Raw genomic sequence first — 15,570 nt, 5'->3', positions numbered from 1 at the left:
AGGTTATTAAAGAAAGTTTGTGTGGTCTTCGGTCCTAGCTCAGATTCTACAAAGGAATCCAATGGACTTTATTCGCACCATTCTAGCTATAATATTAAATATATCTTTCACCTGCTCATGCTACCATTTCCTACCTTGTGCCCCATGAGAAGATGTGGTTTCAACAGCATTTTAGCAGTCTAAACAACGCTTAAACAAGCAGTCAACTAAACACATCCTTCACGGGTAGATGGACGCAGTTTGGTTTATTTTATTCTTTTCAGTAATGTTGATAAGAGGTTAAGATATGTAATAATGCCAGAGAGATATGATTGCATCAACAGGATGGGTCACTATTTGGGCCAATAGTCCTATTTCCTTGACAAATTCACAAATCTTTTATTATTGGCCCAAACAAACTATTAAAATTGAGCCTTAATTGAAGAACAAATCTAAGTTGCAGCTTTTGCCTAGATGGAAAAATGGGTCTGTACAAGATCTAATTTCTAATTATTTTCTATATTGTTATTAATTTGGAAGTTTAATTTCAGTGATCTCTTGTAAAAACAGCATTTCCAACATAAACATAATTCAATAGATTAATGATTAATAGAATAAGATGATCTTGTAAGGTTTGTTCACTCTTACTATCGTTCACTTGTCCTTGTGCAGGTGACATTTGCAGGATATATTATTAAGGAACACTTTGTGTTATTATAAACTTCTAATAGAAATGGGAAGCTTCTTATAAAATTAGATAAGACTAAGTCATGTGGCTGAATAAAATATCCTTCTTTCATGCGTGACACAATGTAATCTCTATAATAGCCAAGTAACGCTAACATGAATATGTATTTGTATAAACAATATGTGTTAGAAAGGTGGGTTCTGATGTCATTGTTTATAATTAGTAAGTTGTTAGGTCATCATTCCAGTGTTCAGTAACAAACATGTTTATTATAGGGAATAATATACCCTATACTGTAAATAATTATAAATATTAAGACTCACCTCAGATTTCTGAATCCTATGTAATATTATCTAGCTTGTGGCCTTCTGTTCAGATGTCATCTGTACCTTCTATAATCCTTATGAATTGCAGTACAGGTACGGTATTCCATATATATTTCTCAATTCCAACCAAAACTACCCCCCCCCCCCTCATAGAAATTCTTCATTCTCTACTGCAAAATCTGCTCTTTGTATTATTTTATCATCTTCATATTGTAACAATTATCCCTCCACTCACCAGCGATGTGTTAAATTCTCAACAGCTGCATGGCAGAGCCTGGTGGTTAAAGGCCTCAAAAATTTCTAACCGGTTCAAAATTCAATCTAATTTCAGTGGTTTGATGGCCTGGAACATCGTCGCAGTACAATCTTCAATAGGACCTGTTTTGAATTTGCTGCTGCAAATTTGCTGCTACCATTCAAGATTCTCGACATTTATGGTTTGCAGTTTGCATTAAAATTGGTGTTTTAAAATATTTTTAGTTTTAAATACTAATTAAATAGTACTTTTTATTTATTTTTTTAACTTGAAATTGTAGCTTTTTTTCTTACAAAATGGTTCTTAATACTCTATAAATCACAAAAACATTTTTTTAAAAAAACAAGACAAAACAAAAACAAAAGAAGTCTTTCTAAAATTAAGCAAAATATGGACACAAAAACACAAAGGGCCTGATTCATTTAGGAAAGTTAAGCAAAAGTAAGTAAGTAAGGCAAAACCATGTTGCATTGAAGAGGGAGGTAAATTTAAAAAGTGATGGCAGATTTATAGTCGGGGTAGGACATGTCCTAAATCAACTTAAAATTTCAGTGTACAAACAAGCTATCAAGTATTTGTGTGCTATATGACAAAACAGCCAGTATTTTCCTTATATGCAAAATAATAAACTCATTTGCACCCCTTGCATTGCAACATGGTTTTATCCAGAAATCTTGAGTAAGAAAATGTACTCAATTTTTTGCTTAACTTTGCTTAATGAATCAAGCCCAAAGATTCTAAAACTAAATAAGGTATCTTAATATATTTTGATAAACTCAGTAAGAGGGGCTTATCAAACAGATATGACAGACCTAACTATTGGACAACCCTCCCCTCTCAACTCCTCATTCTGTTCTACCCTATGGAACCCAGTGGTAGTACTCATTACGATGACCACCATTCCGACAGAAGTTATAGAGACACTAACCCTGTAAATTTCAGGAGTTAAGGTCATGCTTCAGATAATGGGAAGTCTCCAACCTAAGTGTACCACAAAGGGAGCAGGTCAGGGGAAGGGTGTGTCCAAAATCCCTCTACAAATGATCTGATCTCAATTTTCAGAGGCACGTGAAGATCTGTCACTTTCATCTGTTGAAGGCTCATCCCCATTCATATCCTCATCTCTTGGGTCGCTCTCTGCTTCTGAAGTCCTCGGAAATAAAAGTCAGCTAAATTTTGTCCCTCACTGTTCCCATAACCAGTGTAAATAACTATGCAAGTCCCCATTTTGCATCAGTTGTAAATGTAACTGTTACTCTACAAGCTGTCCTTCACTATTCAGTAGAAAGTATAATTGACCTCTTACTGTCCCAGTTCTAATGTCCACATAAGGCGCAGGTAACACTTAATGATGTTATCTCTCTCTCATAGGTATACATGCACAGTCTTAAGTAATCAATCGATTTATAGGATTTTCAGTGGCAAATTGTCTCTTATCTGAGGTGCCAATATGGATTATTGTATATAAATTGCACAGTTTCTGCTCCTTTATTGCCTCTGACAATTCACAGCCCTTATTATTAAGCACAGTGCCGCAAAATGGCTTATAATTAGTCATCAGGGGCCTGATTCATTAAGGATCTTAACTTAAGAAACTTCTTATTTCGGTCTCCTGGACAAAACCATGTTACAATGTAATCCTATCTAACTCATACTTGCCAACTCTCCCGGAATGTCCAGGAGACTCCAGAAATCCGTAGAGCAGGCAAGTATCCCGTATACTGCAATTTACTCACCAAAAAGTCACAATTTGCGGTGAATCGCATTATTTTGGCCCCACAACAAAATGATGTATTGTCTCGGGGGTGGGGCCAAAATGACGCGATTGACCGCCCCGCCCCTCCCACCCTCCAACCATGTCTCTTGCCTGGGATCTCCCAGAATTCACTATTCAAAGGTTAGCAAGTATGATCTTGCTGCTTGCCAACTAATACATTGTCCAAAAGTGATAAGTGAATGATGGCTACTTATTCATTTATCCATTTTTTGGAGACTTCATTTCCTCATGAGATCTCAGGATCTTTCTCTTCTCGTCATGCAGCTTTTTCTGAACTTTCTTGTTTGTCTCACTTCCAACTGACAGGATTTTAGTTAAATCTCCATTTGATCGATGCCACGACCCTGTGATATAATCTTCGTTTCATTTTATCCACAGAGACCTGTTTTTTTCAGTGCTCTTTTCCGTTCCCTTCATCCGTTAGTGCCATGCCAGTTCCTTCTCTCCTTGTTTCTGCTAATTTCCCTCTAGCCTCTCTAACTGCAGTTTTTTCTATTGCTCCTTCACAGCTCCTCTTCCCCACTGCATGCTGGGAGATGTTGTTCTCTGCCTGCAGGGGAGGTATCTAAAGCGCATGTGCGCCTGTTTGGGTCGACCAGTGCTACATAGAGATGGTGGCTGGATAAAGGTTGCCATCCTCTCACCAAACTGCATTACATGACTCTCCAACGCTCCACTTTTTCAAAGGAATGGCATTGCTTTCCTTCCGGCTTTTAATCTTCTTGTTAGTTTTTCTTTTTGCTTTGGTGTCCTTCTCAGTCGGCTGATGCTCCTCCATAGCATAATCTCCATTTTCAGAGCTTTCTTAAATGATGTCCCTGCTTTATCAGAGGCTTTGATCAATGCTGTATCACCCCAGATATCAGTATCATCACTCTGACTTGGTCCTCGTGAACATCGCCCAACCTTCTTCCAAGCCAGTAATTGACTCACTGGGCATATGTCCTACGTCATCTAAATAGTATTTTTATATAATTACAAAAAGTGTTTTAGCATTTTCTTTTTTAACAATTCAAACAGCCAACACTACATAGATTTGAAGTTGCAATTTCGCAGTTTGGGTCTGATTCATTAAGGAACGTAATTAAGAAGTTTCTTATTTCAGTCTCCTGGACAAAAACCATGTTACAATGCAAGTTAGTATTCTGTTTTGCACATAAGTTAAATACTGACTGTTTTTTTATGTAGCACATAAATACTTGATAGCTTATTTGTACACTGAAATTTAAAGTTGATATTTGTGTGCTACATGAAAAAAACAAACAGTATTTAAGTTATGTCCAAAACAGAAAACTAGTTTGCACCCCTTGCATTGTAACATGGTTTTGTCCAGGAGACTTAAATTAGAAACTTCTTAATTTAAGTTTCATAATGAATCAGGCCCTTTGTGTTCAGAGTTCATTGAGGTTCAACATTCATCATTAAAAACAGTTAAAATGTATCAGATTAAGCTTGAACACATTTGCTCATGTGTAATCAGGCTCAAACATGGTGAAAGGAAAACATATTCCACCAGCACTGACCTCTATTTGAGACTGGAGTTAATAAGTACATAAAAGAACAAAATAAATTAAAATTAAATAAATATACAAATAAAACATATTGAGAATCTATGTGAATGTAAACAGAACCCGATTTTAATTAAGAGTAAGTTACATATATGATAAATATTTTTATTTTTTTTAAATCCAGTATTTGTATTGAAATTTTTTAAGATATAAACATACTAAACAACAAAAAGAAAAGAAAAACAATCGCATACATATCGGAATTAAATGACGGAATTTACAAGATTACATTAAAGCATAATAATAATAAATGTGCTATATTCATTCAGGATCATACATCGTAAATGCTTATACATAAGTATGTTACACATGCAGGGTTTATTACATGGACTCAGATACTTAGTATAAGAACTGCGGTAGCCATACATTTAAGTAGATAGAGCATCTGTACTAGATGACATAGGATAGAATGGAGACTCTAACCATCTGTACCATATATTCTCAAATTCCTTCAGAGCCTGTCTGCTAGTATAAACAAATCTCTCGTGCCTTATGGTGGTATTGACCAGTGCCTTCCAATTTTTAACCGTGGGACTCGTCGGGGCCAACCACAGCCTCGCTATACAGACCTTAGCCAACATCAATAACTGTGAAATGTACATTTTTGTCAGTTTATTAACTTTTTTTTTTTTATGATAAATATTTAAAGGCTAGAATGACCGGTAAATGGCTACATATCTATCGAACATAGGCAGGCACATAATACAATCCCAAACTTCCAGAATATCATATAAGGAACCTGTAGAAAGTCAGTGGTCCACAAAATCCTTTTAAAAAAAAAAAATTGCAAAGGCTGGGTACACATTACAGGTTGTTATCCTGATTAGCATGCCAATCACACAACAAACATCCGTTAGGTTCGATATTGCATTAGTGTGGATGCTCCCACAATCATGTATTATTGTACCAAAGCACATTGTATTTGATTTTATAGCAGGACTAAAAATCTCTGTAAATTCTGCAATGTGTATACACGGTTGACCGGCAGTGTTTATAGATCTCTATGGGGTGTGCAGTTCTGGTGCCCCAAAGCCCTGGTGAACAGCACAGAGGAGTGCATAAACGCTTTTAAAATGCAGGGCTACAAGGGGTTAATTGTGCTCCTGAAAACTTGTGCCCAGGAGTGATTGACAGGAGGAGGATGCAGGCCCTGATTGGCTGGGGGAGTAACAGGAAGAGGATGTGCAGGAAGGAGGAAAAAGAGAGAGCAGCATGGTAGAAGGAACAAGGGGGAGGATGTGCAGCCGAACAGAGAGAAGACTGAGCTGCTGCCAGAACTGGTGACATTGCCAGCAAAGCGGACGGAGAACTGCTGGGGACATGCAGCAGTGCGCCAAAGACAGTCTCCACTAACTGCAGAACCCTCTCAAGGTAAAACCCTAGCCTGCAGTGTATTGCACACACCCCAGTGTCAGAGGGAAGAGTGATGAGAGAATCTACCCAAAACTGCCATTGCATTCTTGTACAAGGAAGGATTGTGAGAGTTTTTCCCCAGATCATACCTTTACACAGGCTGCAGGGAACAATTAAGACTGTCGTTTCAGCTATATCCTATGTGTTGCTGATATCTGGACACTATCCCCTGTTGCAGAGCAAATGTGCTAATAGAGCTTCATTGACTGTTGAGAGAACAGCGCCATCTTGTGGCTGAACTGAGCAACAGCCCTGCTTTCTACTATAATACTTAACCCTTGATGGAAACCTCTGCAGTACATTGGAACACTACCAAATTCCTGTGCACAGGTCAGCCCAGGACTGAGTGGAAAATATGGTAACGTTACCGGGGATAATATTGGTGCACCAAATGTTTTAGATGATGTTAATGTTATGTGATTTACCTAAGAGCAGATTTATTGATATTGAAGGTGTGACATTCAGCGTTAGCGGTACCGCTGCGATTCAAGTTAACCCAGAGGGAATAGCACGGTACCCCAAACACCTGAATTGGAAGGAGCCCTCTAGTGGGCGCGGTAGTGACTGTAAGAGTCTTGATGGGTTATTATTGATGGTTCTTGCATCAACACCAGTCAAATATTGTTAACTTGAAAGTAGTAACTGTGATTACCAGTGTGCCTTATTAGACAATGTGCATTGAAGATGTTATCGCTATTGTGCCTTATACTCACCAGGTATATGTTATATGTTAAATGCTATTGTGCTCTATGCTGATCAGACGCATTATTTTGCCATTACTATTGAGCTGAAGGGGTCAGTGGCGCGGTGGCTTACCAAAACTATCCTTACCGCATTCTCAATAAACCCAAGTTGTTTGACCAATCCCTGTCCCTTTCATTGAAGTATTTATCTCCTGACCACCGGATATCCGAACAGAAAAGAACCTGACTCGTGTCTGGAGGACAAGGTAAGGGAAGGATTTCCCATCAGTACCAACACACTCACACTCTTTTCAGCCAATGGTTATGACAGATGAAGCACACAAATCTGACGGTATTATTATTATTATGTTTAACTTATAAGTCGCCACAAAGGGTCTGCAGCGTCGTACATTACATATACAGAAAACAGAGACCCAAGACACAAAATGATACAGAAAGAACAAAAATATATACAAATACAGTAACAAGGTAAAGCAAATCAGATTATTTCTGGGACAGATAGTGAAAGGGATGGTGGAAATCAGAGAAGTAGGCCGAAGCTTAAGAAAATAGGGCTAGCGAAGGCCAAGAGGTACAGAGGGTGATGGAATAGTAGAAGGAGCACACAAGGAAAGAGGGCCCTGCTCCTGAGAGCTTACATCCTAAAGGAAAGGGAGAGACAGAAATAGGATGGTACTAACTGAGGGAGAGAGCCAGGACAAGGGAGTTAAGAGGAGGACTGATAGACTTGAATAAAGAAATGAGTCTTAAGGGCACGCTTGAAGCCTTTGAAAGTAGGTGCTAACCTGATGGAATGTGAAAGATCGTTCCACAGCAGGGGAGCAGCCCGGGCAAAGTCCTGAAGACGAGAGTGAGAAGAGGTGATCAGTGAAGTAGTGAGGCGGCGGTCACAGGCAGAGCGGAGGGGACGGGTAGGAGTGTAGGTAGAGATGAGATTGAAGATGTAGGGAGGGGAGGATTGCTTAAGAGGTTTAAAAGTGAGGATGAAGAGTTTAAATTTAATTCTGTAGGGCATGGGGAGCCAATGTAGTGACTGTTGGAGGGAGACTGCAGAGACAGAGCGGCGGGAGAGAAAAATGAGGCGGGCAGCAGCATTGAGGAGTGGAAGAGAGGGAAGAGGAGAGATGTGGATGAGATTGTTGGGGTTGCTCGACTGCAAGGGTGAGTATGATATGGAGCGAGGGGAATGACAGGAAGAGAGGGTTGGAATTGGACGAGAAGCAGAAATACGAGGTAACTTGTCAGCAGTCAGGAGACGAGGGGCAGGGGAGCAAGAGGTTGGGAAGGAGTGGACATGGGGCAGATAAAAGGGTTTGAGAATGGGAGAGGCAGAAGGTAGGAGTGACGTGAGGGAGTAGATTACCTGGGGGGAAAGAGAGGGAGGTGGTAGGTAGAAGCAGTCTGACACTGAGAGAAGAGCAGCGAAGGGGACAAGAGGGAAAGGGTGTGAGTGGGGAAAAGGAGGAGAGAGGAAGAGAAGGAAGAGGGGGCAGCGTGTTAGATCAGGGGCCCAGAGGCACAGGAGAGAAGAAAGGAGTGAAATAGGGAGGGGGATGAGAAGGAAGTGGGGGGAGTGAGGAGGAGGAAGAATATGGAAAGATTGGACATGGGAAACAGGGGGATAGAGGGAGAGGACAGAAGTGAGAGAGGAGCAAATCATGATATAGCTAGAAATGTGTGGAATAGACAGTTGAAAGTAATACAGAAATCAAGGATGGTAAGGGCTAACAAGTGGAGTGAGGAAATGGTGAGAGCACGAAAGTTGAGTAAAGTGAAAAAGTGCAAAGGTAAAAGGAGAGAATAGAGGAAGAAGAGATGTAAAGTATGTCAGGGAATAGGAAGCAGTAAGGAGAGTAGAGATACTAGATGGGTGTGTTTAGAAAAAACAGTTAGATTAGACCGTGACATCTGGTATGATTGGAAGGCAATAGTATAACATAAGACATAATACAAGGTGCACTGTGCTGGTTATATAAGTCCACAGTACAAGAGGGAGCCAGTTCAAAGTTCAATCTAAGTGGAGCAACAATGTGGTTTAAAAGTGGGAATCCAAGCAGGATAAGAGGAATCAACAAGTCATAATACTGCAGCAGGCCAGAATAAGTGTGAAAAACAGATCAGCAGGGAGTGTCCAGGCAGTTGACAATGCAGATCGTGGAGGATATCAAAGGTCACCGCTGATTGTGGAATGTTGTCTTCATGTAGCAGTGTTTGCAGGTAGATTGTGTAAAATGTGTACAGTGTGCACACATGAATTGGCATGTTGATAGGGACTTTCAATTGTTGGTAAAAGCGTTAATGATATCGAATCGGGAGAAATCTTCTGTAGTGTGTACCCAGCCTTACTTCCAGTTGACTCGATTGTGAGAAGTACTCAGGTACCGGAATGGTTTCACTTCTGTTACTAATTAGGCCAGGAGATGAATCTGTTGATAAAGTGGTAGTTATTCAAATCCATTCCATCAGTTTTATAACTATATAGTTGTGGTCAGGACAAACACAGCAAACTAATTCAAAAATACATTGGACAAGTATATTGATATTATTAAGATAGACCTGCAATATTAAAATAAATTCTGATTTATCTTCAGTTTAACACAATAGAGATTTTGAATGGTTAGTGATAAATATTGTTTAGTCAAATGGGGGAAAATACAGAAATATTTACAGTATATAGCTCCCCCATGAGTGATCATGTTGTGTCTCTCTATTCCCTATACAGTCATGGCCAAAAGTTTTGAGAATGACACAAATATTATTTTTCACAAAGTCTGCTGCCTCAGTTTTTATGATGGCAATTTGCATATACTCCAGAATGTCATGAAGAGTGATCAGATGAATTGCAATTAATTTCAAAGTCCCTCTTTGCCACGACAATGAACTTTATCCCAAAAACAATATTTCCACTGCATTTCAGCCCTGCACACAAGGACCAGCTGACATCAGGTCAGTCATTCTGGCGTTAACACAGGTGAGAGTGTTGACGAGGACAAGGCTGGAGATCACTCTGTCATGCTGATTGAGTTAGAATAACAGATTGGAAGCTATAAAAGAAGGGAGGTGCTTGAAATCATTGTTCTTCCTCTGTTAACCATGGTTATCTGTAAGGAAACATGTACAGTCATCATTGCTTTGCACAAAAAGGGCTTCACAGGCAATGATATTGCTGCTAGTAAAACCTAAATCAACCATTTATCAGATCATCAAGAACTTCAAGGAGAGAGGTTCAATAGTTGTGAAGAAGGTTTCAGGGCACCCAAGAATGTTCAACGGGATCAGGTCACCACCAGTGCAGAACTTACTCAGGAATGGCAGCAAGCAGGTGTGAGTGCATCTGCACGCACAGTGAGACGAAGACTTTGGAGGATGGCCTGGTGTCAAGAAGGCCAGCAAAGAAGCCACTTCTCACCAGGAAAAACATCAGGGACAGAGTGATATTCTGCATAAGGTACAGGGATTGAACTGTTGAGGACTGGGGTATCTGGCAAAATCCTTGTTCGGAGAAGGAAAGCTGAGCGCTACCATCAGTCCTTAGTCATGACAACAGTAAAGCATCCTGAGACCATTCATGTGTGGGGTTGCTTCTCAGCCAAGGGAGTGGGCTCACTCACAATTTTGCCTAAGATCACAGCCATGAATAAAGAATGGTACCAAAACATTTTCCAAGAGCAACTTCCCCCAACCATTCAAGAACTGTTTGGTGATGAACAATGCCTTTTCCAGCATGATGGAGCACCTTGCCATAAGGCAAAAGAGATAACTAAGTGGCTCGACCATCAGTCAGTACATGGCCCAGAAATTGATTGACAGCTTGCCAAGGCGAATTGCAGAGGTCTTCAAAAAGAACGGTCAACACTGCAAATATTGACTTTTTGCATAAACTTACTGTAATTGTCAATAAAAGCCTTTGACACTTATCAAATGCTTGTAATTTTACTTCAGTATACCATAGCAACATCTGACAAAAGGTCTAAAAACACTGAAGCAGCAAACTTTGTGAAAACTAATACTTGCTTTATTCTCAAAAATGTTGGCCATGACTGTAATGAAACTATTATCACACACTGTATGGAGCCAGACAGGGAAACGGACACGTCATTTTTATGAGTGAATGTTTTTTGAATCAGAGATTTTGCTCTTGATCATATTTGGCAAAGGCTGGAGTGGGATTAAAATAAATGTTCACATGGAGTAAATTTTTGTGCTCTTGAAATATATGGCTGCACCTGTTATTAGATTTTCATATGTTCAACAAAACTCCAATTTTCCATAGTTTACATTCCATTGTTCCAAACTTAATATTAGTTGTTCCTAAACACATAATTTACTAAACATAGTCTAGATCTGTAACTGTGACTGCTTACATGCAAAGTTTCCCTTCTTTGTCAACAAGATTGCTCTCTATGGGCTTAAAGCATCTGTTTTTCAGCTTGGGGGATTATTTGCTGGCTTCAGACAGAATACATTAAAAGAGATCTCCAAGATTATAAATGCCTTTATGCCCCCATTACTCCGGAGTATAATAAAATGTAGTTCTCCACCCATGTCAGCGACATAGTCACCACTGTAGCTGCCCATGCAGCTTCTCTGAGGACTACCAATGAGGTGGTGTGAGGATAACAGACTTATGTGTAACTCTACTGCCCACTCAGTGCTAACTGATTAGTCCGTAGGCAGCCTTATGTACTATCTGAGGGAGTCCAGTACTCACCTAGGCAAACAATTGGGAAAGTACTAAGTAGTTTATTTTAGCTATATTTATATATCTATAGGTATAGATATAGATAAAGATATTCAATGGTTCCCTTGGAGTGCAGTCCCAATCACTGAGGCACAATATTCACTCATTTTCCAGCAGGACAGGGACCAAACCAAATGTCCTCCTGCTTTTGGCAGGTACACACAAGACAAGTCCGCAGAGACTTCCGTGAGCGGAGCAGCAGGGACGATTCTCAACTAGAGGTAGAACTGTCCAGGAAAGAGACTATTTCCATAAATTCAAGTAAGTACTTAATATCTTTAGCCAATCCTGGCGGATATTTAAGCAGGTTGCCAATCTGCCAGTAGGTCTAGGCTGCGCTAAGTCAACCAATTGGGACTAGATTTTACTAGGCCAATATGCAAAGGCTCTATTAACATGTCCAGTTAATTTCTCATATGGAGATCAAAAATGGCAGATCTCTTAGCTGTCAAACAAGCAGGCTTTCACGCCAGGAATATTGTATTGTATATTACTGTTTAGCATCTCGGGGGTAACTATGAGAGTTGGATACAATTTAAGATTAGGAAATAGATACAATATATAGCAATTTGTGATTTCACAAAATTACTTACTGCTTCATCATTTAGCAATTACTCTTTTGGGCCTGATTCATTAAGGAAAGTTAAGTAAAACAATTGTGTAAGTAGTCTCGGCCTGATTCATTAAGGATCTTAACTTAAGAAACTTCTTATTTCAGTCTCATGGACAAAACCATGTTACAATGCAAGGGGTGCAAATTAGTATTCTGTTTTGCACATAAGTTAAATACTGACTGTTTTTTCATGTAGCACATACAAAAAAATTATATTATAAAATAAATTAACATCTCTAAACACTATAATCAGTAACACAAAATGGGATTGTTGAAAAAATTGTTTAAAATACATTTAATACATAATACAAGGGGTTCTTGATGCATACTGTACATACAATACGTTTTTATGGTCTCTCTTAGATGTTCTGTGTTAGCTAGTGTTCTAGCTATGACCGTCATCACTATCAGTCGGCACTTACATACAGCTTGTGCAAATGATACCTATGGGCATTTATATTGCTGTGAGGCATAGGCAAACATGACTATGCCTCACAGCAATATAGGGGGGTTCTACTGCCTGGAAACCCCCCCTCCAAGCCCTGAGCACTTTATAATTGAGGTGGCTGAACCCTGCCCCCACTTCACACGGCTCTGCTTGAAAAGGGAGAGCTGTGTGCACCTAACAGTAGTGCACGCGGCATTACCCATGTATATTATGGGGATAGGAAGAGTTGGAGAGCAGCCAAGCACTGTCTAATATTATAGCTACGCCCCCATGCATGCTGGTCACGCCCACTGGTGCCGTGGTGTAGAAATTCCACTCTACAAATCTTGCGTTTGCCCCGTGAGGGTGGTACCATGTATAATATGTGATTAATTGACCACTGGCTTATCTCTTATTTTGGTGCAAATGATACAGCAAATGATCGAACAAAACCTATGTTTGCTCATAATAAAGTTGAATTTCCTGCTTTCCTTAGCAGATCAATGGCTCTAACACCATAGACCAGTGATAGCCAACCTGACATACGCATGGGCAGCCCTCTAACCTTCAAAAGGACCACACCTTACTCTTAATTGCAGTAATAAGTTAAAACAATACATTTTATCAACGAAAGAGACACCAATCTGTAATAACATCAGCAGTCATGTTAAACAAGTGTTATAAGCTATAACTAACAAATCTGACAGTGAAGCAGGAAGAAGCTGGGGGCCACTGGAGAAGGCTCAGAGGGGCGAATACGATCTTAGGGCAACCTGATGCCCATCACTGCTACTTAAGCCTTACTGATCCCCTGAGACAAAATATCACAGTTGCTCATGACAAAAATAAAACCTTATAAGGAAACTAAAGTTAATACAATAAGGGGCTGCATGCTAACAGTAATCATCAGCAGCTACTTATATAGCACCACTAATTCCGCTGCGCTGTATAGAGAATATTTGCCACTCATATCGGTCCCTCCCTGTGGGAGGAACCCGGAGCACCCATATAAGGCCATGGTTGGGAATTAAACTCATGACCCCACCGCTGTGAGACAGAAGTGCTAACCACTAAGCCACCATGCTGCCCACCACTAAGCCACCAGGATGCCCACCACTAAGCCACCATGCTGCCCACCACTAAGCCATCATGCTGCCCACCACTAAGCCACCGTGCTGCCCACAAGTTGGTTTAAATAATTAGAAAGGTGGTAACTACTAAAGCAGCACCCAAAGGGGTTTATTTGTGAGATATATATAATATAGATATATTTCCGCTCCTATGTATTATGTCCCATCCTATAATATGAGGGCAAAATATGGCCATGAAGATGCCCGCATAGTTGGACAGCAAAGTGTCAGAGAGAGAGTGACCATGCCTGTCCATTGCTACGCAAAGGCCCAAGAGAATTTCTATGGAATTTGGATACACTTTGATGTATGAAGGTCATTGACCGCCTTCTGCTTACTGTTAGGTGTGAAAACTAAATTGAAAACAATTAAGAATATTATCAGAAGCAGCTAGATGCTTAAGTGTTTTAAATGCATTCAGATATCGAGAGATAAGTTGGTAAGGAGAGGTGAGTGCTGTATCTGGGGAGTCATTTATTAGTATTGGTTGGATGATAGCAGCCATGAAAGGTTCAGAAAAATGATCAAAAGAAAGAGCTAAGATATATGGAAGCATGAGTGATACAGTCGACACCGATTTGAAAACATATGAGGAAATTCAGCTAATTCTGCATGTCATCAATTTTGATGACAGCAATGTGGTTACTTCCTTTCTATATTGGGTTGAAGTTTGGGGAAAGTAGCAGAACGATGCTTCAATAAGAGGAGTTTGAGAATCCGAAAAATGACCACATTATTGTACCAATTCGACAAATCGGTTTGAGTAACCTTGAGTGGCCAGTTCAAGTATCTCTGCTCAGAAGTATTAAGGTAAAGCATCTAGGACACCAATGTCAAGTACATTAATGAGACAGTCTATTGGAACCCACTCACCAAGTACCAAATATACTTTTCTGTGACCAGATACAAATCATCCAACATTTTGCTTTGTTATATAATGTCTGAGATATTTTGAAAAGACGGTATCTGAAAAATGTTCCTCTTTTTATGAGTACATCTTTTATCATTGTGTTTGTTCTGTGGTTTGATAAATCCATGGATTATATTTACAAAACAGACAGCAAGGTAACTGAGTCCATAAAATGTGATGATGTTTTCATATCAAAGTTTCTTTTAATTATTAGATAAGAAGAGATAATCAGTTCTTTTAAAGAGATGATAAAAGCAAAAAGATACAAAGATCACCTGCAATCCTACTTACTGGACGTCTCTACATACAATTAAATGATTTCAATATAACCAGGAGGAAATTATACAGGTGAAGATCAAGCAGAAAACAAAACATAGCTGAAATTTGTAAGAGACATAGAATATCTCCAGTACTAAGTTACTCTGAACATGTTAAATCCAGTAGTGGGAACAATACATTTACAGTAACATTCTGGTCCCAGTGGGAACAATGAATTTAAGCCATGATCAGGTCCCATTGGGCACAATATGTTTACAACAAAAGGTATTCATACTTCCAAAAATGGGTCTGTTAGAACTGTCAAGCAAAAGTTTGTATAATAGTCATCAGAGAGGGTTCTTCATGTATACTAGACATTAGGCCAACAGACATGGGATCTTCACTGGATACTTGTCACCATACGTGGGGTCTTCACTGGATACTTGCCACCAGACATGGGGTCTTCACTGGATACTTACCACCAGACATGAGGTCTTAACTAGATACTTACCACCAGACAAGAGCCTATAATTGCAAGAAAAGGATATATGTTATACACAGGCTACCAGAAAGGGGGTTTCACTGTATAATAATCACCTGAGTGGGATTAAACTGTATACTATCCATCAGGGAGGGATCTGTGCTATAAATCAGCCACCAGGTATGGGGTCAATGTATAAGCACAATACAGGATTTTATGTTATACACCGACCACCAAATATAGGGGCTTTCACTGTATATATACCATTGGAAAGGTGAATTCACTTCACTGTATGCTAG

General features: G+C 39.6%; 1 pseudogene; it reads right to left on the bottom strand.

Moving 5' to 3' along the window:
* Positions 1-2,300: 2,300 nt before the first annotated feature.
* LOC142160309 (survival motor neuron protein pseudogene) lies at positions 2,301-15,247 on the bottom strand (annotated as a pseudogene).
* Positions 15,248-15,570: the final 323 nt, after the last annotated feature.

This window comes from Mixophyes fleayi, chromosome 1 (assembly GCF_038048845.1).
Source record: "Mixophyes fleayi isolate aMixFle1 chromosome 1, aMixFle1.hap1, whole genome shotgun sequence".
NCBI lineage: Eukaryota > Metazoa > Chordata > Amphibia > Anura > Limnodynastidae > Mixophyes > Mixophyes fleayi.
The sequence above is the reverse complement of the archived record's forward strand: the minus strand, read 5'-3'. Positions and strand labels throughout refer to the sequence as shown.